Source organism: Pinus tabuliformis, chromosome 4_1 (genome assembly GCF_031772625.1).
Source record: "Pinus tabuliformis cultivar Carrire ecotype Pingquan chromosome 4_1, CPIR1, whole genome shotgun sequence".
NCBI lineage: Eukaryota > Viridiplantae > Streptophyta > Pinopsida > Pinales > Pinaceae > Pinus > Pinus tabuliformis.
In genome coordinates, this window is record NC_142303.1 from 604,932,420 (window position 1) to 604,954,629 (window position 22,210).

The 22,210-nt window shown below is 43.6% G+C and overlaps 1 protein-coding gene across 1 annotated transcript in view; it reads left to right on the forward strand.

The window, feature by feature from the left end:
- LOC149177456 (gamma-glutamyl peptidase 5-like) overlaps positions 1-22,210 on the forward strand; it is a 396,345-nt gene that overhangs the window by 233,371 nt on the left and 140,764 nt on the right. The window lies entirely within an intron of this gene.

Below are 22,210 nucleotides of genomic sequence, written 5' to 3' on the forward strand. Positions count from 1 at the left end.
GTGACATTTTTATTGTTAAAATTGGAAACTAGGGCCAAATTCCACCTTGGGACAGCTAATTTGATGGATATGCAGATCTATTCATTCGTTAATGCATAAAACTTGAGATTGTATGAACCATCAATGATTGAAGATCCTGAAGAGCAAAGTCAGTTGCCTTCTATTGAGGATCTGTTGCCTGAATATCTCAATGAGTTATAGGAGGACACAGTTCTGTATAGGAAGGTAAGAACTACGTGTCAAGGGGATGTTGAGTACCTGAGAGTGGGACTCAAAGGTTCAAATCCAAGCAGAGCTCGATGGATGGAATTTGGACAAGTGAGGGCGCAGTATCCTCACTTGCTCAAATGATAAAACCAACTTTTGGTGGTCCAAAAGCTTTTTAGTGGGAAGGCATGATCCAAAATGGATCTTGTATACAAAACCTTTAAGTCAAAGTCTTCATTAATTAATAACGCAAATGAAAGAATGGCGGAAAAACCCAAAAATCCAAAGGAAAGCAGAAGTGCAGCAGGAATGCACCAGGGCCGTTGGATCCACGAGATCAACGGATGAGATCAAATCGCATCGGAGCAGGCCAGCAGAGTATATCGGAGGTGGCCCTAAGGGAAATGCGACTGCAATCGGCGACTTAACGTGGACCGTTGATCGAGCGCGCAGATCAACAGCGGAGATTACAATATCGCATCGCAGATTTCCAAAGGGAGGACTTACCGCAGGCCCAGAGACTCAGCGATATGTGATTGCGACTTATCGCATCGCAATATCGCATCGCAACAATGCAAAGGGGTGATGCCGATAGGCCGCGGGTAATGTGATTGTGATTGTGATGGGCCGATGGCGGCGATCGGCGATCGGCGAGTGGATTGGTGGAACAACACAGAGACCCGCGACCCCGCGATATGTGATACGCCGATATCAGCGATCGACGATCGGCGGAGAAATGGGATCGGAACCAAATACAAAGGGATTATGACCCATCGCTGATGCGCCTTGCGACTTGCTATAAAGACCGGACCTGATAGGGATTATGGACGCGATTGGATATTATTTGAAGTCCGATAGAAAGTGTTTTTTTTGGATTTTCTATGTTTTCTGTGTATTTTCCTTTAGAGACCAAAAATGCATTGTTTTAAGGATTTTGTTGGGGGAAGGCCAAACAGCCAGTTCCACCTGTGCCCGCCAGTATTTCGTCCTGTTAGCAGCCTCGTGCCCCCGAGCGTTTCAACAATGAGTGCATGAACGCTCGACGAGAGCCAGAGAGCCCGGGGAAGAAGGGAAACGACCGGAAGCCAGAGAGCCCGAAAAGGGAAATGAACAGACAGCGCTGTTAGGCTTAAAAAGCCATCCAATCACAGAACAGAGATAATCAGAGGGAGAGGTCAGTTGAAGACAGTCACAGAAAGACAGATAGTCGGTCAGATTGAGGCAGATTGAATAGAGGAACAATCAGAGGGAGAGTCTGTGCACTCTTTTAGACTCGAGGTTTTCGAGCAGATCCCTCTTTGATGTTACTGTTGTGTTGAGACTCTATTTTGAGCTCACTCTTGTAATAATCTGTTCTTAAAGACTTAATATAGAGGTCGACACTGAAAGCTGGACCAGGAGATGTAGCCAGGAAGTTTGGTGAAATCCTTGATTATTTGCTGTGTTGATGTGTGTGACTGTTATGTTTTCTAACTGCTCATTGTCTATATTATTCGCAATCTTTTCGATTCGTTGCACTAAGTAATATAGGCATTCCTGCACATGAGTCTGTAATACCTTAATATTGATTTATGATCTCATTTTTAGATCAGACAGCTAATTTGATGGATATGATGATTGCATTGGATTCCTTTTTCGAGAGGTCCAAGATTGATATAACGATCATCTCATTTGGACAAGCAAAAGTGTGATTTTGAATTTATGACCACACATGTGCAAATTGTTTAAGTCGGCCTCAGCTTAATGTAGGCTCAAGAAGCCCAATGGATGTGTCTCTTCACCCACAACGAAATGTATAAATAGAAGAAACCTCACACCTCGTTTGGACATCCATCACTCACACATTCTTTTCTCTCTCTTCAAACTTCAGGACCAACATTGACCAAGGATATTTTGACCTATTTTGACTATGGGTTTGAGCGAAGAATTTCGGTTTCTTTAGGCTGCATTGACTGGCACAAAAATCAAGGATTTTGGAGCTGTTTGACTTGCGTTGAGCGCATGCCTGTTTGACTATAGAGCTAACCGCAGGTTGTCCAAGTTTGACCAGAGTTCTGTGACTGTTTTGGGTTGACTTTGACCATTTCTAGACACCGAATTTGAGTGCCTTTGACTGAGCTTCAAAGGAGGTGTTTCACTGTTGTTTTGACTAAAGTTGACTTTCTGGTTAGGGATGAAGTTTGACTGCAGTTGATTCCAGAATTTGACAGGGATGATTTGACTTTGTATTGGGCTAGTCTATTTGACTTTTGTACTCTCTCTCTGCTGAACTATTGAATAATAATAACAAGATTTAATCAAAGGTATTTCCCCACATTGGGGTTTTTCCCTAGCATCCGCCAAATCAAGTGTCTTCTTGTCTTGGCTTGTCTTCTGCATTTGTTTTATGCTCTATCTGCATTTATTGTCAATATGATTAATGGTTAGTGTGATTTCTAGAAATAATTGGAAATTGTTATTGGGCTGCTAAAGGAACATTGAAGTAAATTGTGCTAAGCATGGAACATACCATTGTTATCTAAAATTAACATGGGATTAAAGGCCAGGTGAAGACAAAGCCCAAGAAAGAGTGAGAAAAGCAATCACTAAGGGAAGTTGCTTGACAAGAATTTGGAGCTAGCCTTAGTGACGACTACATCATACTTCAAATCTGAGGAAAAGCTTAAGGACAAATCCGACTATCATGCATGGAAGATGTCTCTAGATTTGACTTTGGAAGAGAATGATGTTATGGACTATGTCAAAGGAAGAGTGGTGGAGCCTCCTTCAAATGCATCCGCTGTTGCAAAAACAAAGTACAAGAAAGGTGAGGTCCAAGCTAAGAAAATTATTGTAGATTCCATTCACAAGCCTTTGGTTGCCTATATTTCGGATTTGGAAACATCTACGGAGATGTATGACAAGCTCATTGGGATGTTCAAACTAAACAATGCAAATCAAGTCCTCTTTCTCAAGAACAAGTTGAAAGACATCAAGATGGAGAGAGGAGAGTACATTCAATCCTACTTCATGAGGATTATCGAAATCAAGAATGATCTCCAATCTATTGGAGAAGTTGTTGGTGACAGGGAGCTCACTGTTATTGCACTTAGAGGTCTTACAAGAGAATGGGATGTGTTTAACACCACCATCCTCAACAATGATAGGATTCTGAGTTTTGATGAATTATTGGCTAGATACACTCAAGAAGAAATAAGGATGATGGAAAGAGATAAGCCCTCAAATGGAAATAATCCTACCCCTTTCTCCGCTCATGCTAAAGGGAAGAACAATGCTGGTCCAAGAAGACAAGGTCAAGGATTGAAGCCAACATTCAAAGAAGGAAAAAAAGGAAGACACTTCAATTGCAACAGGTTTGGCCACTATGCTAGAGAGTGTCCTCACAAGAAGGATACTCCAAGGGATGATAACAACAACAACCACAACAAGTACAAAGGCAATGGCAATCAAAGGAACAACAAGTTCAACAACAAAGGAAAGAGGAATGCTCCCGCTGCTCGATATGGAAGTGGTCGTCGTCCCAAAAGATCGAGAAACTAATGTTATCTTATTTTTGTCCTCACCACTGCCTCTCCTCCGGATACATTGGATCATTGGTTGATTGATAGTGGTGCCTAAAGGAACTTCATTGGGTACAAGGAGGCCCTCTCAAATTTGATTGAAAAGAAGACAAATTTGGAGATCATATTTGGAGACAAGGACACCTACCCCGTCAAAGGGATAGAGACTGTCACTCTTCACTTAAATCAAGGTCAAACCCTTCATGTACAAGAAGTATTTTATGTACTTGATTTGCAAAAGAACCTGGTATCTATTTCTACGATGGAAAATAAAGGTTTCAAGGTGACATTCGTTGATGGGAAGGTACGTGTTTGGAAAAGGAACCCTGTAATGTTTTTAAATAGGAAATTAAGTGATAAACAAAGCAAGCAAATAGTCCAGCAACCAGAAAAACGAAATACACATCAAGCACTGATGAAGATGTTGGAAATAGAGAACTGCTGAGCCATTTTATTAATTCTTCAAGGGAAAATACAATGATAAAATAGAATGGTGCACTTGGGCTTGTCTCTAAGGACAAGCGTGACAAAACCCAGGTGAGCAAATGCTGATCTGAAGGCTGCCCAAATGCTGCACCAAAATTGATTTGCGTTGCCCAGAAATTGCACTGTCTAGTGGAATCGAAAGGCTGGAATCACTGCTTCCCATTCTTAGAAAATTATAAGGTTTCAACTCCCTTCTCCTTAGCCAAAACCCACCAAAACCCAGGAAGGGTTTGCCTTGGTTTAGACTTCTAAAATTCGACCCCCAAGGAGCCCAACCTCAACTGCAACTGCAAAACTCGACCTACTGGAATGAAGTTGGAAAACCTCAAAAAAACTGCACCAAATCACTAGGCTGAACTCTCATATGAATCTCCTTACTTCCCAACTGTGATTCCGAGCTGTAGCTCTTTCCCTCAAGACCACGTGTTGCCTGGACTGGCCCTCTATGCTTTCCTCCAAGACTGGAATTCAAACTGCCTGTTTGTTGCACTCCCTTGCTCCAAAAATCCACCTGAATGCTGACCCAATGACGTCCTTCGAATTCCTTGATTTCCCCAACTAATAGTTGGCCCAATGAAGCTCCTCCCTCTACTGCGTTCTCTACTTGCTGGCCAGAAATACAGACTTCCTGGTGATGGCTCAATGGATGTGCTGTGAATACCTCGGAGCTCCTAAAGATGCTATGGAACTTCCTTGCTAGGGTGGCACTCGTAGTCCCCTGAAGGTGAGGTTGAATCTCCCACTTGAGAGATTCGTGGCTGAACAACCAGTTGACTCGGCTAAGCAGCAAATAGTCAAGTAAAATTCGATATGCAAGAGTGAATGAATCACCAAGTGAGAGGATCCTCCTCCTTATGACTTCGTGGACCTTCCTTTGCCTCATGTGGGCCCCTCTAACAACTATACAAATTCCCTCCAAGTAATTCGAATTGCCTAGTACGCATTCCCATGTAGGTGTCCCCCAACTTTGACTAGCAAACTAATCTGGTTGTATTTTCTCCAAAGTCCCTAAGTCAAAACTGCTTGGGTCCTTTTCCTTAGAAAAATTGTGCAAAATTGTGCAAAATTGTGTAGAGACAAAGGATGTTACAAATGCTTTTGGGAAGGGACATGACAGTCCTCCCCTCCCAAATGTTGCTTGCCCTTAAACAACTTCAGAGTTGGGTTCTCCAAAATGTGCTCACCCTCCCAGCTGGCATCCTCATCCAGCAAGTTCTTCCAGCGTACCAAGAACTCCCTAATGGTCTTGATCCTCAGCTTCCTCTCCCTCAAAATGGCCTCAAGCTCCAAAACCAAGTGGCACTCATCATCCAATGGGGGTAACTCTACTGCTCCTGTCACCTGTTGTCCCAACACCTTTTTAAGGCATGAGACGTGGAATATAGTGTGAATCCTGCTCCTTGGAGGCAGCTCCAGCTCGTAGGCCACCTCCCCAACTCGCCTAACTACCCTGTATGGCCCATAAAAATGGGGTTGTAGCTTCTCGGCCCCCTTTTGCTTTGACGTGGACTGCCTGTATGATTGTAACTGGAGGTACACCAAATCTGCCTCCTCGAAATGTCTCTCGGTTCGGTGTCGATCTGCGTACACCTTCTGCTGGTTCTGCGCTGTCACTAAGTTAACCTTAAGAGCCTTGAGGATGTATTGGCTCTCTTGGATCCAATCTTTGGCCTTTGGGGCTCGACTGTCTCCAAAAACAACATCAACAAAAGATAATGCATCATAGCCATACAAGGCATGGAAAGGACTCATACCGATGGACATGTGGTGGGTCGTGTTGTAGCAATAGTCGTCCAAATGAAGCCACCAGATCCAAGCCCTCTGCTTCCCAGTCACGTAGTTCCTCAGGTACCCCTCCAGCCACTAATTAACTCACTTGGTCTGGACATCTAACCTGAAAAGATCCTGCCATAAGCCTCCCATGAACCTGCTATCACTGTCACTCACAATGTTCTTAAGAAGCCCGTGTAATCGGAAGATGTCCCTGAAGAACAACTCTGCAACCTGTGAAGTTGAATATCTGGTAGGGAAGGTTAAAAAGTGAGCATACTTGGTCAACCGGTCGACCAATACATAAATGCAGTCCTTGCTCTGTACTGTGGGGAGCCCCGTGATGAAATCCATGAATATACTTTCCCATTTCCCCTCGAATATGGGAAGCGATTGTAATAATCCTGCAGGGTGAATTAGCTCCCCTTTGTTCCTCTGACATGCCTCACACTCCTGTACGTGCTTCAGCACATCCCCCTTGAGGCCCTTCCATGTGAAGCATTCCCTGACTGCCATGTATGTCTTCCTAAACCCCTGGTGCCCTGACAATGGCAAGTCATGTGCTGCCTAGAGCACTCTCTCCCTCAACTGCGAGTTGGGCACCAGAAATATGCGCCACTTGTAGTAGATGACCTCATCCATCACCCGGTAGCGCTCATATGTGTGGGAAGCCTCCAGAATTTTGCATGCCCTCCTATCCTTGGAATACTCCAGCAATAACTGGGCCTTCCAATCATGACAGATGCTCATGAGTGATAGGCCTATGAGTCTCCGGGATAGAGCATCAACCGCCACATTGTGCTTTCCTCGCACATACTTTATGTCGAAGTCATAGGCCTGTACCTTGCTGACCCATCTCTGCTGTCTATTGTTGAGGCTTTGCTGCCCCATGAAGTGACGAAGACTGTTGTGATCATTCTTCACTCGAAACCTGTTACCCACCAAATATTATCGGAACTTGGCTAATGCATGCTTGATGGCCAACATCTCCTTGTCATATATAGAACGTGACCACTCATGGGGTAAGAGCTTCCGACTCTCGAAAGCAATGGGGTGCCCATCCTGAGATAGTACCGCTCCGACTCCCTCCCCGGATGCATCACACTCCACGGTGAAGGGTTGGGAGAAGTTCGGAAGTGCTAAAACTGGACAACTACTCATCACCTCCTTGAGGCGATCGAAAGCTGTCCATGCCCCCATCTATGATGCGAAAGCCCCTCTCTTGGTCAAATTTGTCGGGAGATGCCAACTGCGAAAACCCCTTAACGAACTTCTGGTAATATGTGTCGATACCTAAGAAGCCCCTCATGCTGTCACATCTCTAGGTAGTGGCCAATCACGGATAGCTCATATCTTCTCCTCATGGACCTTCACCCCATCTGCACCAATGATATGCCCCAAGTAGAGCATCTCTATCAGGCCAAACTCACACTTGGACAGCTTGGCATAGAACTATTGCTCTTCCAAAACACACAGCACCTCCTCCAAGTATTAGAGATGCTCCTCCCAAGTCCTATTGTAAATCAAGATATCGTCGAAGAAAACCAGCACAAATCTCCTCAACTGCCTCCGGAACACATGGTTCATACATGACTGAAAAGTAGTCGGGGTGTTGGTCAACCCAAATGGCATGACTAGGAACTCGAAGTGCCCATAATGGCATCGAAAAGCTGTCTTGGGGATGTCTTGATCCCTCACCCTGATCTGGTGGTACCCCGAACGTAGATCTATCTTAGAGAAGTACTCGGTTCCTCTGAGCTCATCCATCAACTCATCGATGCGGGGGATGGGTATCGGTTCTTTAGTGTCTTCCTGTTGAGGGCCCGATAGTCAATGCACATGCGCAAGGTTCCATCCTTCTTCTTCACCAACACTACTGAAGAAGCAAAAAGACTGGAACTTGGCTTGATATGGCCCAATGCCAACAACTCTTTGATGGCCCTCTCAAATCATCCTTATAGGCCTTAGGATGCCTATAAGGGGTAGTGATCATTGTCTGCACACTCGACTCTAGCTCAATGGTGTGCTCGAATCCCCCATCTGGTGGCTGCCCTAGTGGAATATCCCCAAATACCACTGCATACCTATCCAACAAGGCCTATATGTCTGGAGGTGGTGGTTGGGCCTGCCCTCCAACCTTTGAAACCCTCAGCTCCACTGCCCGTGCTATGTCCCCATGTTGCAAATCTGCCTTCGCCCTATGCGCTGAGATTGTCTGGGGATATGAATGCATGCCTCTAAGGACCACCGATTTTCCATCCGGCCCGATGAACTCCATCTCCAGTTTCTTCCAATCCGTAGTGACTCGTCCAAGGGAGTACAACCATTGTACACCCATCACCACGTTGGTGTTTGGCACATCGACCACAAAGAAATGGTCCGTCATAGAGTAGTTCCCCATAACTACTGTCAAAGCGGGCACATACCGAGTGCATGGTACAGTCACCTGGTACCAGGACTAAAAAGCCCTCAAACTCGATTGTGATGAGGCCCCTCCTCTGAACCAATTGGGCATCTATGAATTTGTGGGTAGCCCCACTATCAACTAAGACCGACACCCGATATCCTTGTATAGTGCCTCTGATCCTCAGTGTCCAGAATTTGGGGAACCCGCATAAGGAAGCAAGGACTGCCCCGGATGGGGCAAAGAATGCCCCTCCCTGTGGAGGTGCTGGTGGTGGTCCCCTATCTGCCGGAATCTCACTGTCTCCCATACCACACTCATGCTCCATCTCATCCTCTTGGTCACTGTTTGAAAAGACCTCAATATAATGTGCTTTGCCAGCCGTCCACTGATGGCCTAGTGCCCAAGGCTCCCGACAAGTGAAGCACAACTTCCTCCTCTTGAGGTCCCTTTCGTGTCTCATCATCTAGCTGCCCCTGTCCCTAGGTGATTCTCTAAGGTGGGGGTCTAGTGTCATGCCCCTTCTGGGGAAAAGGGGTCTGTGCAGGAAAAGGTGCTCTGGTCTTGGGGATGCCCCCTGCAAATCTCTGGTGCACATAACTGCTTCCTGCAGCGTGGAGGGTCTGCGTGACTTCACCAGTCCACGCAGGGGCTCGAGTATGCCCTCTACGAAGGTGTATACCCTTCGAGCATCTGATAGGTCCAAAACCATCACTGAAACTCGTAGAAACTCTGAAATGTACTGCTCTGGTTTGCCTGTTTGGCGAAGTTGGGTTAGCTCCCTGAAATGGGCCTCCAGATCCCTCTGGTCAAAGCATTCCACCACCCTCCTAGTGAAATCCTCATATGAAGCCACATAGGCATGCCCCAAGGTGGCCAAACCATGAAACCAGCAGTGGTGGGCTTCCCCCTCCATGTGCAGCATGGCCGTCTTGATGGCTTCCAGCTCTATCATTCGATTGAGTTGGAAATACGTATCCATCTTCTCAACCCAGGCCCAAGCAGTGCCATCAAATGTAGGGTAGTACATCCTCCCTATGGTCCTCTGCAACTCATATCTCTGTGTGCCTTACCCTCCATAGCCCTTGCTCTTCTCATTCTGCTTGAGCTTGCAAAAATATCTAAAAGAGAGTGCTTCCCTGAAGTCTACACTGATAATCTACCATTCTCTAAAGTGTTCTCCCATTTGTGAGGGGTCTTCAGTCCCTGTTGGTTCGATTTGTGCCATTGGCACGAAAGAGGGCAGTGTGGCTCGAGTTGGCTCACTGGTTGATGAGGTTGTGCTGCCCGTGAAGGGTGATCGAATTGCTGAGAGGCTCCAGAAGTTTCCCCAAATACGAATCCCCTTGGGGTGGTTCTCTCCCGGTTTTGCATTTTTATCTCCTCTAGCATCTCTTTCTGCCCCTTTGATAAATCATTCAAAGCCTTAAAAATGCAGTCAAAAGCCATCTCCTCCCTGCTCTTGGGCTCTACCATATCTTCCTTTGATACCACTGCCTCCCCCCTGTCCTCCATGTCTGTAGTGATTTCCAGCTCTCTTTCTCTGCTCTGGTACCTCTGCCTCCTGTATGTAATGTTCTGCTGGTCCCCTTCTCTCATAGGAGAAAATCCGCACAGCTGAGCAAAGACCTATGCTCTGATACCACTGTAATGTTCCTAAATAGAAAATTAAGTGATAAACAAAGCAAGCACACAGTCCAACAATCAGAAAAACGAAATACACATCAAGCACCCATGAAAACGTTGGAAATAGAGAACTGTTGAGCCATTTTATTAATTTTAAGGGAAAATAAAATGATAAAATAGAATGGTGCATCTAGGCTTGTCTCCAAGGACAGTGACAAAAAACAGGTGAGAAAATGTTGATCTAAAGGCTGCCCAACTGCAGCGCCAAAACTGATCTGCGTTGCCCAGGAACTGCAATGTTTGTTGGAATCGAAGGGATGGAATCATTGCTTGCCGTGCTCAGAAAATTATAAGATTTCAGCTCCTTGCTCCTTAGCCAAAACCCACCAAAACCCAGTAAGGGTTTGGCCTGGTTCAAACTTCTGAAATGCGACCGCCAAGGAGCCCAACCTCAACTACAACTGCAAAAATTGGCCTACTGGAATGAAGCTGGAAAACCTCCTAAAAACTGCACCAAATCACTGGGCTGAACTCTCCTATGAATCTCCTTTCTTGTGAACTATAATTCTAGGTTGTAGCTCTTTCCCTCAAGACCCACGTGTTGCCTGAACTGGCCCTCTGTGCTATCCTCCAAGACTGGAATTCGAACTGCCTGTTTACTGCACTCCCTTGCTTCAACACTCCACCTGAATTCTGACCCAATGATGTCGTTCGAATTCCTTGATTTCCCCGGCTAATAGATGGCCCAATGAAGCTCCTCCCTCTATTACGTGTTCTCTACCTGCTGGCCAGAAATACGCACTTCTTGGTGATGGCTAAATGGATGTGCTGTGAATACCTCCCGGAGCTCCTCAAGATGCTATGGAATTGCCTTCCTAGGGTGGCTCTCATAGTCCCCCGAAGGTAAGGTTGAATCTCTCGCTTAAGAGATTCGTGGTTGAACAACCAGTTGACTCGGCTAAGCAGCTCGAGAAAACAGTCAAGTAAAATTCGATATGCAAGAGTGAATGAATCACCAAGTGAGAGGATCCTCCTCCTTATGACTTCGTGGGCCTTCCTTTGCCTCATGTGGGCCCCTCTAACAACTATACAAATTCCCTCCAAGCAATTCGAATTGCCTAGTACGCATTCCCACATGGGTGGCCCCCACCTTCCACTAGCAAACTAATCTGGCTGTATTTTCTCTTAAGTCCCTAAGTCGAAACTTCTTGGGTCCTTTTCCTTGGCAAAATTGTGTAGAGACAAAACCTGTTACAAATATTTTGGGAAGGGACATGAAAAACCCGAAAGATGCATTTATACTTGGATCGAACAATCATAGAAGCTACCTGTGCTATGCTTCATGACCAAGGCCTACCGAAGTTCTTATGGGGAGAAGCTGCCAACACTGTTGTATATGTTCAAAATAGGTGCCTGCATCAAGCATTGGACTTCAAGACACCCAAAGAAGTTTTCACCGGTAAGAACCCTGGCGTTTCTCATTTTAGAATTTTTGGTTGTCCCATATATTTTTATGTGCTGAAAGAGAAAAGAAACAAGCTAGATGCATCTGGGAAGAAAGGAAATTTTTTGGGCTACAGTGAAACTTCAAAAGCATATAGAATAGATGTGCCTGGTCAAAGAGAAGTGGAAATAAGACATGATGTCACCTTCGATGAAGATTCTTCCCTTGGGAAAGTCAGAGACCTTCTTATCCCTAGGAAGGACAATGATGATGATGCAGGAAAAAAGGATGAATCTCTGACAGATGATCTGATGCCCAATGGATCCCATTGATCCACCTCCTAGTGAGCCCTCTACCTCAAGGAAAAGACCTTTGTGGTTCAAAGATACTCTTGAAGATGTTGGAAGACATGTTGCACCAAGGGGGACATTTCGTGAAAGCAAGAAGCCGAACAGGTACCAAGGGTACTTAGCTGCTATGAGTACCATTGTTCAATCTAAGCCATGTACGTTTGAGGAAGTCGTGAAGCACCAAGTTTGGAAGGATGCGATGAATGAGCAATATGAATCTATCATGAAGAATGATGTTTGGGATGTGGTTCCTAGACCCAAGACAAGTCAGTGGTCACTTCAAAATGGCTTTACAAAATCAAACATGGAGCTGATGGGAGTGCTAAAATGTTCAAGGCCAGGTTCGTTGCTTGAGGCTTCTCTCAAAAGGAATGAGTGGACTGTGACGAGATATTTGCACCGATTGCCCGATACACCACTTTTTGATCCATCATTGGTCTTGTTGCCTCTCAAGGATGGAACCTACACCAAATGGATGTCAAACCTGCTTTCTTGCATGGCTTGCTTAAGGAGGAAGTCTATGTAGAGAAACCTGAGGGGTTCGAAGTTCAAGACTGAAAGACACATGTATGCAGGTTGAAGAAAGCCTTCTATGGGTTGAAGCAAGTCCCTAGGGCTTGGTATGAGAGGATTGATAGCTATCTTATGAAGCTGGGTTTTACAAAGAGTGAAGCTCACTCAAACCTATACTTCAAGGTTAAAAAGGACATCCCTCTAATTCTGGTTCTTTATGTGGATGATCTTTCTCTGATAGGTGTAAACCCTCTCATTTATCAATGCAAGAGGGAGTTGACTTCCGACTTTGAGATGAAGGACCTATGTTTGATGCACTACTTCTTAGGCTTGGAGGTCTGGCAAAAGGTAGGTGATATTTTCCTTTCTCAAGGAAAATACATTGTGAAGCTACTCGGAAGAGGTGGGATGGTGGAATGCAAGTCTGTGTCTACTCCGATGGAACTCAATTTCTAGAAGCTATGTGGAAGTGTTGTTGGGCCTGCATTGGCAAATCCTTTCTAGTAACAACAAATTGAGGGTGCCCTGATGTTCTTGGTAAACTCTCATCCAGACATATGCTTTTTTTTAAATACATTGAGGCAATTTATGGTCGAGCCTCATCACATACATTGGATTGCTGCCAAGAATCTCTTGATATATCTCCGTGGCACAATCAACTATGGTTTGAAATACACTGCCGAGAATTTGAGGCTACATGGATATATTGACGCTGATTGGGCTGGAAGTGCGGTGGATCATAAGAGCACGTCTGGGTGTTGCTTCTCTTTGGGGTTTGCTTCAATATCTTGGATGAGAAGGAAGCAAAAATCGTTGCTTTAGGCACCGTCGAGGCCAAATACATTGCTGCTAGTATGGAATGTTGTGAAGTTGTTTGGTTGAGGAAGTTGTTTTGTTTGAGCATGTGCTGGATACCACCGTGATCTTCTGTAACAACCAAAGTGGGATTCTCCTTTCAGAGAATCCCATGTTCCACGACTGCTCCAAGCACATTGATATCAGGTACCACTTTATCTGGGATATGGTACAAGGAGGAGAAATAAGGCTCCATCACATCAGGATGGATGAGCAGATCACAGACATTCTCATGAAGCCGGGAAGGTCAAATTCTTAGGTTTCCGTGAGAGACTTGGAGTCGTGGAAAGACCCTCCTATGAGGGTTCTCGCATGAGTTGGACACTGAGCTCTGGGAGCTTGGGGTACTTCTTGGAGCTATGAGCGACCATACGGTAAGTGGTTCACATTCCCCTAGTGGTATGCTATGTACAGGGTGAGTGGTTCACCTTCCCCTATGATTGGGGACACATGTATGTAGGGTGAGTGGTTCACCTTCCCCTATGATTGACATATGCATAGGATGAGTGGTTCACCTTCTCCTATGGCATATGAGCAGGATGAGTGGCTCACCTTCTCTTGCTGATGCCCCATCATACATCCTACCCATGGAGTCCGGGACTCATGGGAAGTACCTCTCATCCGACCAATGAGTTGGGAAAAGTGGTTAGGGACCATAGCACTACCGATAGACATATCGTGTACTGTTGTACTCCCTATGACTAGGATGCATGGTGTTCAGCAACTTGATCTGGGATCATTTGAGGTTCTACCTCTAGACTGACTTTTGTCATTGGAGAGTGGTAAGGTCTTGTGACTCACTCTCGATCAATTCTTCTTCATTATTACTTCATGGTTCAGTAGAGATGACAAAGATGGTACATGACGACAGGATGACATGATGATGACAAATGGATTGGGAGGTGGAATTCTCCCTAGTTGAGAGTGAGTGTTTAAATTGGCAACTAGGGCCAAATTCCACCTTGGGAAAACTCATTTGATGGACATGATGATTGCACTGGATTCCTCTTGTCGAGAGGTCCAAGATTGATATAAGATCATCTCATTTGGAAAAGGTGCAAATTGTTCCGATCGGCCTCAGCTTAATGTAGGCTCAAGAAGCCCAATGGATGTGTCTCTTCACCCACAATGAAGTGTATAAATAGAAGAGACCTCACACCTCATTTGGACATCCATCACTCACACATTATCCTCTCTCTCTTCATCAGATTAGTTCGTACAACTTGGGCAACCTCTCTCTCTCTCACATGTGTCAAGGAGGACAATTTTCTGGGTAGAAAATTACAATCTGAATTTCAGACTTCTGAACCAGTATTGACTAGCATTGACCAAGGAGATTTTGACCTATTTTGACTGCGGTTTTGAGGGCAAAATTTTGGTTTCTTTATGCTGCATTGACTAGCATAGAAATCGAGGATTTTGGAGTTGTTTGACTTGCATTGACTGTAGAGCTGACCATTGGTTCACCAAGTTTGACCAAAGTTTTTGTGACTATTTTGGGTTGACTTTGACCACTACAAGGGGCTGAATTTGACTTCCTTTGATTGAGCTTCAAAGGAGGTGTTTTACTGTTGTTTTGACTAAAGTTGACTTTCTAGTTAGGGTTGAAGTTTGACAGTAGTTGACTACAGAATTTGACAGGGCTGATTTGACTTTGTATTGGGCTAGTCTATTTGACTTTTGTACTCTCTCTCTGCTAAACTATTGAATAATAATAGGAAGATTTGATCAAAGGGTTTTCCCCACATTGGTGTTTTTCCCTAACATCCGCCAAATCTAGTGTCCTCTTCTCTTGGCTTGTCTTTTGCATTTGTTTTATGTTCTATAATTTGGAGGCCCAAATTTCTACTGCATCAACTGATTAAGTTTCTTCTATTTGTTAAATAACTGAACAATTTATTTATTGTGGTCTACGATAAATATTGAAACCAATACACTGGATCCTCCACTAATTAAATAATATGAGGAAACAAGAACTGAGCAAGAATAAATACACAACACACAATTGATGTCGTTGTTTTTGTACAAATGTCCCTGGAAAAACACAATGTGGGAAAACCGGTGCAACAACTAAGGGTTTGTATTATTATGCAGTAGTTTCTGAATACAATCTTTGGATGCCTTACTGTCTATCCAATACAGAGAATCTAACTGACAGAGAGATGAGTGAGATATAACTCACACTATCACTGGAGATCCAGTATTGATCCAACCACTGAATGGCTAGCCCTTAGCTGCCTCTACGTAGTTTCTGCACAATCATTGTGCTGCTCTGCATCATAGCTGGTGGAGATTGTGTTACTCCTCGCTGATCGATTTGCCTTTGGAACTTCGACTTTCTTCCCTTTCGGTCTCACACCCCCGCTTTCGGCATTAGGTCTCGACTGCCTCAGCAAATTTCGAATTTCCTCTAAGACTCTACGCTACCGAATGCGGCCTTTGCATTGCCTCTTTTGGATCCCTATCTTCCTCCTCTGCAATGTATCCCCGGATCAGGAAATCTTCATCCGGAAACTATCCCTGCCCCTCACTGCAAGAAATCTCCTCGACCACTTCCTCCAACAACTGCTGCGCTTCTCTCTTAAGAAAATTCATCTTCGGTCTCTCACTCGATGTGTCTTTGAAATGCCCATCAAGCTTCTTCTTATAATCCCCTCGTTGATCAATCGACCCAAATTAGATTCTAATCAACGGCTCAGATCATCTTGGCTTGATCCTCGTCTTCTTCTAGAAGTTTCACCCTCAGCTGAATTAATACCCGTTAACTATTCTAATTTACTAAGTTTAGACTTAGGCACCCATTAAAAATAATTAATTATTTTAATAAAACTGTCTCTGGGTGGAATTTCCCAAAATGATTTCTGGGTATTTTGGAATACATGATCTGAAAATCACTTGATCGTGATCTCAGCTAATTAATTAATAAAGGTATTACAGACTCATGTGTTGGTGTACCTATGTTATTTTATGCAATGGATCGATAAAATTGTGAAATACACAGGCAATGGAAAACAGTAAGAGAAACACAACAAGCAAAACAAAAACACAACGAATTAATAAGGAGTTCACCCAATCCTCCTAGGCTACGTCTCCGGTCCAGCTTTCAGTGGTGGCCTTCTTTTATTGTGTCTTTAAACAAAGTTTTTACAATGAGGAGCTCAATTTGAGTCTCCTGAAACAGATGATACTTAGTAGGGTGGTTCTTGGATTCCCCAAGCCACTGGAGTGCACAGACTCTTCCTTACCAAGTCTCGACTTCAACTGGTCTTAATGGGATGAGTCCAATTTGGTACTCAGTTCCCAACAGATATCCTTACAGGGATTGCTTGAACCTCGCAAGCCTGGTTTTGTCTGCTCGATGCTGCCTTAGCTCTGTAGGTCAGCTCGACTCTCTGTTCTTTGCGTCAATTTCTGTTATGTTTCCTCGGTCTCACTGTCTTTCCCCCCCTTTTTTCTTTTGTTATCTTTTCATGGCTTAAAGCCAATCTGTCTCATGACTGTTCGCTTCCTCTACCATCCCTTCGGTTCGCCTGCCTTTGTCCGCTTGGAATTCCCTGCCTTTGCGTCATCGCCACTGTGTAACGTCTCACAGGGAGGTGGCCACTTGTCCCTTCACGAACTGAGCGCCAACTTTCCTCCACGGTTCATTATTTCAGTTACTTCGTGAAATGATTCATCCGCCAACTCAACAGTCAACCCAAACTTCAAACTTTTATGTGCCTCAGCTTATTTCTTCCTCCGAATCTGGTTTCCCATTGGGCGCAATCTCCGCTGTTAGATCTGGGGCCTCCAGATCCTACGGTTATCGCTCTTATCGCGCGGTTGACTTGTTCAGACGTTAGCCCGCGATGAGAGCGGTTTTCTCTCTCATCCGCCGGACACATGTCAATCAACGTATGGAATCGCTCGTTCTCCTGACAAACCCGCTTACTGCCCGAAACGCCTCTGATATTCCGCCGGTTTTGGAGCGCAGGACTCGCCTTCGGTTTTAGCGCTTTTCCCACGGTTTTTGGCTTCCCTTGTGACCGAGTGCTCGGGGCTATTCCATTTCGAGGGGTTTTGCCCAATGATGCGTGATTAGCGCATCAGAAACGGCCTCCATTTTTTTATCTGGATTTCCCATTTGCTAGTTTGCACCACTGCGCGGTCTCCATGGGCCTCAGTCAGCGTGCTTTGACCGAGGTCCTCATTGTTCCGTGCTGGTTACAAATTGCCACTGTCCAGAGGTCTTCCTGATAGCTCATTGTTCACAAGTTTTTGAAGTCTGTCATGATTTGATACAATCATAGAACTCTGATAATTTTCATGGATCCAATTTGGATCATGGCCTTCCCACTGAAAAAGCTTTTGGACCACCAAAAGTTGGTTTTCAAGCATCGACTAAGTGAGGGTACAATTGTCTCACTTGTCCAATCTCTATCCACTTTGCACTACTTAGCTTTGAACCCTTGAGCCCAACTCTGAGGTACTCAACATCTCCCATGCACGTCGTCCTCACCTTCCTGTCCAGAACTGTGTCTTCCTGCAATTCATTAAGATATTCAGGTAGCAGGTCATCAATAGAAGGCAATTGACTCTGCTCTTCGAGATCCTCAATTAGTGAAGGTTCAAACAATCTCAAGCAATCTGCATTCACGACTGAGTAGATGTGCATGTAAGCTGGTAGATCAAGGCGAAAAACATTCTCACCAATTTTCTCAAGTATCCTGAAAGGTCCATACCTGATAGGCTTTAGATTTTTACCTTCACCTTGCATCCTGTCCTTGCTGATATACAACCAGACTTGGTCACCAACTTGGAAACTATGCTCCATCCGATGCTTGTCATGCCTTGCCTTATATTTGGCTTGGCTCTTTTCCAGCTGTTACTGTACTGCTTGGTGAATCTCTTGGATTTGTTCAATGAACCTAGTTGCCCTGTCCACATCGCTGTGTCCCTCAATTGTTATGTCTTTACCAAAGACAAAATCCAATGGAGACCTTGGTGTGAAACCAAAACAGGTCTCAAAAGGAGATCTCTGGGTAGAAGAATGTTTTGCTCGGTTGCAAGCATGCTGCATATAACACAAATGTTCATCCCAAAGCTTAGGATGCTTGTTGCAATATCCCCTGAGTAACTGGATCACTGTCCTGTTAACTACTTCTATCTGGCCATTGGTTTGTGGATGAAAAGCTGTGCTTTTCTTCAATCTGGTCTCCATCAGTTCCCATAGACTTGACCAAAACTTCCCCACAAATCGGGTGTCTTGATCAGATACAATGGAAGTGGGTAATCCAAAATAAACCCATACATGTTGAAAGAACAATTTTGCAGTTTGTTCAGCTGTAATTTGTTTATTACAAGGTATCAAAATACACATTTCGCTGAACCTGTTCACAACAACATACAGATAATCATGACCTTTCCTAGATTTAGGCAGTCCTCCAACAAAATCCATGGAAACACTTTCCCAAGGATGAGAAGGAACTGGTAATGGAGTGTACAAGCCTAGTTTTCTATTGCTGGGCTTGCTTTTAGCACACATAGTACACCCTCTTACATATCTAGAAACTGTCTCGTTCATTTTTGGTCAATAACAAAATCTTTGCATCTGTGCAACTGTTTTACTTACCCCAAAGTGACCTGATATTAGAGAAGTGTGTGCTTCTCGAATTATCTTTACTCTTTCAGTTTGTGGAATGCATAGCTTCCCACAATGATATAGGAGTCAGTCCTTTACATGATAATCCAATTCTTCTATTCATTTGCCTTGACTTAAAGTTGCATATACATCTTTGAAATCTATATCTTGAGCATATTGTTCAATGTAGCTTTCATGTAACACAGGATTATGCTTTAGTAGATGATAATGGGTCTAGATAACATATCTGCAACTTTATTATGTATGCCCTTTTTATATTTGATGACTAAATGAAACTGTTGTAGAAAACTCATCCATCTATAGTGTCTTGATTGCTGCAATTTAGTCTGGGAGTGTAGATATTGAAGTGGTTGATGATCAGTATGTATTACTGTCTCTTTGCCCATTAAGTAATGTTTCCACTTTTTCACGGTCTGTACTAATGCATACAATTCTTTATCATATGTGGGGTAGTTGACTACTACAGAATTAAATATCTTAGAATGATAACATATGGGTTTACCGTGCTGTGTCAACACTACTCCCATGGCATAGTCACTGGCATCCGTTTGGATCTCAAACGGTCTTTGAAGATTAGGAAGTGCCAGTATTGGTGTTGTACTAATCATTTCTTTCAAGGTGTCGAAGGCTATCTGTTGTTTGCCTCCTCACTGAAACACCTTGTTCAATCCTGTTAAAGCATGTAAGGGCGCTGCAATTAAGGAAGAGTTAGAAATGAACTTTCTCCAATATTGTGCTACTCCTAAGAAGCTTCTAACTTCTGTAGCAGATTTGGGGTTAGGCCAGTTTACAATGACTGCCACCTTAGAGGGATCTATCTTCAATTCACCACCCCCTACTATATGTCCCAAATAATTCAAAGATGTTTTGCCAAATTCACATTTTGAGAGTTTAACATAAAGTTTTTCTCTTTTCAAAACATCTAGTGTCTGCTTAACATGCTTTAAATGTTCTTCCCATGTTTTTCTAAATATCAGAATGTCATCCAGATACACAATAACAAAATCATCAAGAAACGGTCTGAGTACATCATTCATTAATGTCATGAAAGTAGCAGGAGCATTAGTTAAGCCAAAAGGCATAACTAGCCACTCATACAATCCCTGCTTTGTTTTGAAAGCAGTCTTCCATGCATCTTGTTCTGCAACTCTGTCCTGATGGCATCCACTATGCAAGTCTAACTTGGAAAAATAAACAGCTTCCTTCAATTGATCTAAGAGATTATCTATGCAAGGAAGGGGATAACGATTTTTTATTGTTATCTTATTCAGTGCTCGGTAATCAATGCACATTCTCCACGAGCCATCTTTCTTTTTCACCAAAACGATTGGTGACCCACATGGTGATGTGCTAGGTCTGATGAACCCTTTCTCGAGCAATTCCTGCACCTGCTTCTTGATTTCTGCATTCTCTAAAGCGGACAACCTGTACATTCCAATGTTAGGCAATGGAGCATCTTGCTGCAAAATAATATCATGCATTATTTCCTTTTTAGGTGGCAGACCTTTAGGTTCTTGAAACAAGATATCATACTCTGAAACAACTCTTTCTAAATCAGCTTGCTGTTTAGCATCACAGCCCTCAAATACATTGGTTTTATCAGGTTTCTTTTCCTTTACAACCATCAGTAAGAATTGTTTGCATGAATTTATCACTCGTTTCATCTGCCCTGAGTTTATGAGAGTGTAATTTTTCTTGAGCTTATGAGCTCTTACAAAGTATTCGATTCCATCTTTAATGAGTAGATACTTGTTTTCAGCTCTATAGAAAATAGCTTTTCTGTCATACAAGTAAGGACTTCCTAAAACAATTCCACATATATCCAAAGGAATTATGTCTAACTCAACCTCATCTACAAATTCTGACCCAAAAAAACTTGAGTTTGCATTGTCTAGTCACTTGTAGTTGTGCTTTATCATTTAACCATCCTAATGGGTATGGTTTCTTGTGAGGTGTAGTCACTAATCCCAATTTCTTTACAATTGCTTCAGAAATTAAATTTACTTGTGAGCCACTATCAAACAAAGTATCAATCTTTTGATGTTTGGAAATGAATCGAATATGGAAAAGCTCATGTCTTTTTCTCTCATTTTCTTCATCAATAGTAGATTGTGCAGAATTACTAGTAGATGCTTCAGAATTATTACCTTTTATACCCGTGGCTGCAATAGTTGTTTCATCTCCCAAGTCTGACACCAATTCTTTCTGAACACTGTAGCAGTCTTCTTCTTCTTGCCCTCGAACTTCTTAGGTCTCAGCTCCGGATGAAAAATCCAACAGTGCTCATCATCATGCCCATCCTTCTTACAGTGAGTGCATGAAGCCTTGCTCTTCTGTGCAGTGTTAGCCTTCCTTGCTTTCCATTTCTGCTTTTTGTTCTCCTTATTCTTGCTTGTAGTGGGTTGGGATGATCCCCCAACTTCTGGACTTCCATTCTTTCCTGTAGCTTCTAGATGAGTAGCTTGTATAGATACCTCATCTATACTAGTGGGATTAAACATGAGGATAGTGTGCCTCATGTAGCTGTGTAGACCACCGATGTACTTCAACAGAGTCTAATGAGATTCCTAGAATCAATGGTCTCTTCCTAAATTCTTGGGTGTAACCTTGTACACTCTGCCCTTTCAATTGTCAAAGAGTTTGCCAGCTCATCATGGCTTGTTGCATGTAGGCCAGTGGATAGAACTGCTTTTTGATTGCAGAAACAAATTCACTCCAGACAGAAATAGTCTTATCACGTCTCTTCATGTCAGCTTGGGTTATGCCTTCCCACCAAACCAAGGCAGTGCCTCCAAGGCGTAGGCTTGCCAACTGAATCTTGCTCTTGTCTGAATCAATACTCTGCACTCTGCAATAAACATCAATTAGTCTAATCCAATTGTCCAACTTTTCTGCATTCAACTCTCCATCATATATAGGTAAATCAAATTTAACATCTAGTTTAATCAAAGATGCCTTCTTTTTATGTTCAGGGCTATTAGGAGGTGTGAGAAAGCTTTCTTCTTTCCCTTTTGCCTTTTGAATGGTCATGGATGAGAGACTCATCTTCTCCTTTGTCTTGTTTGGAGCCTGATGAATCTTCATCTTTGTGTTTTCTAAAGTCCCTATACATTTCCTCTACCATGGACCTTATGGCTAGGAAACTATCTATGAATTGAGGGTTTGGCCCTACAAAACCTTCCTCTGACATTGTCTTTCGAAGATAGACTCTCCCAATCTCAATATTAGTTTCAACCAACTCTCCTTCTCCTAATTTGAGCTTTGATCTAGTTAGCATTCAACAGCTAAATCCAACACAAGCTTGTCTAACCTTAATAGCCTAGGGCTCTGATACCACTTGATCTGAAAATCGCT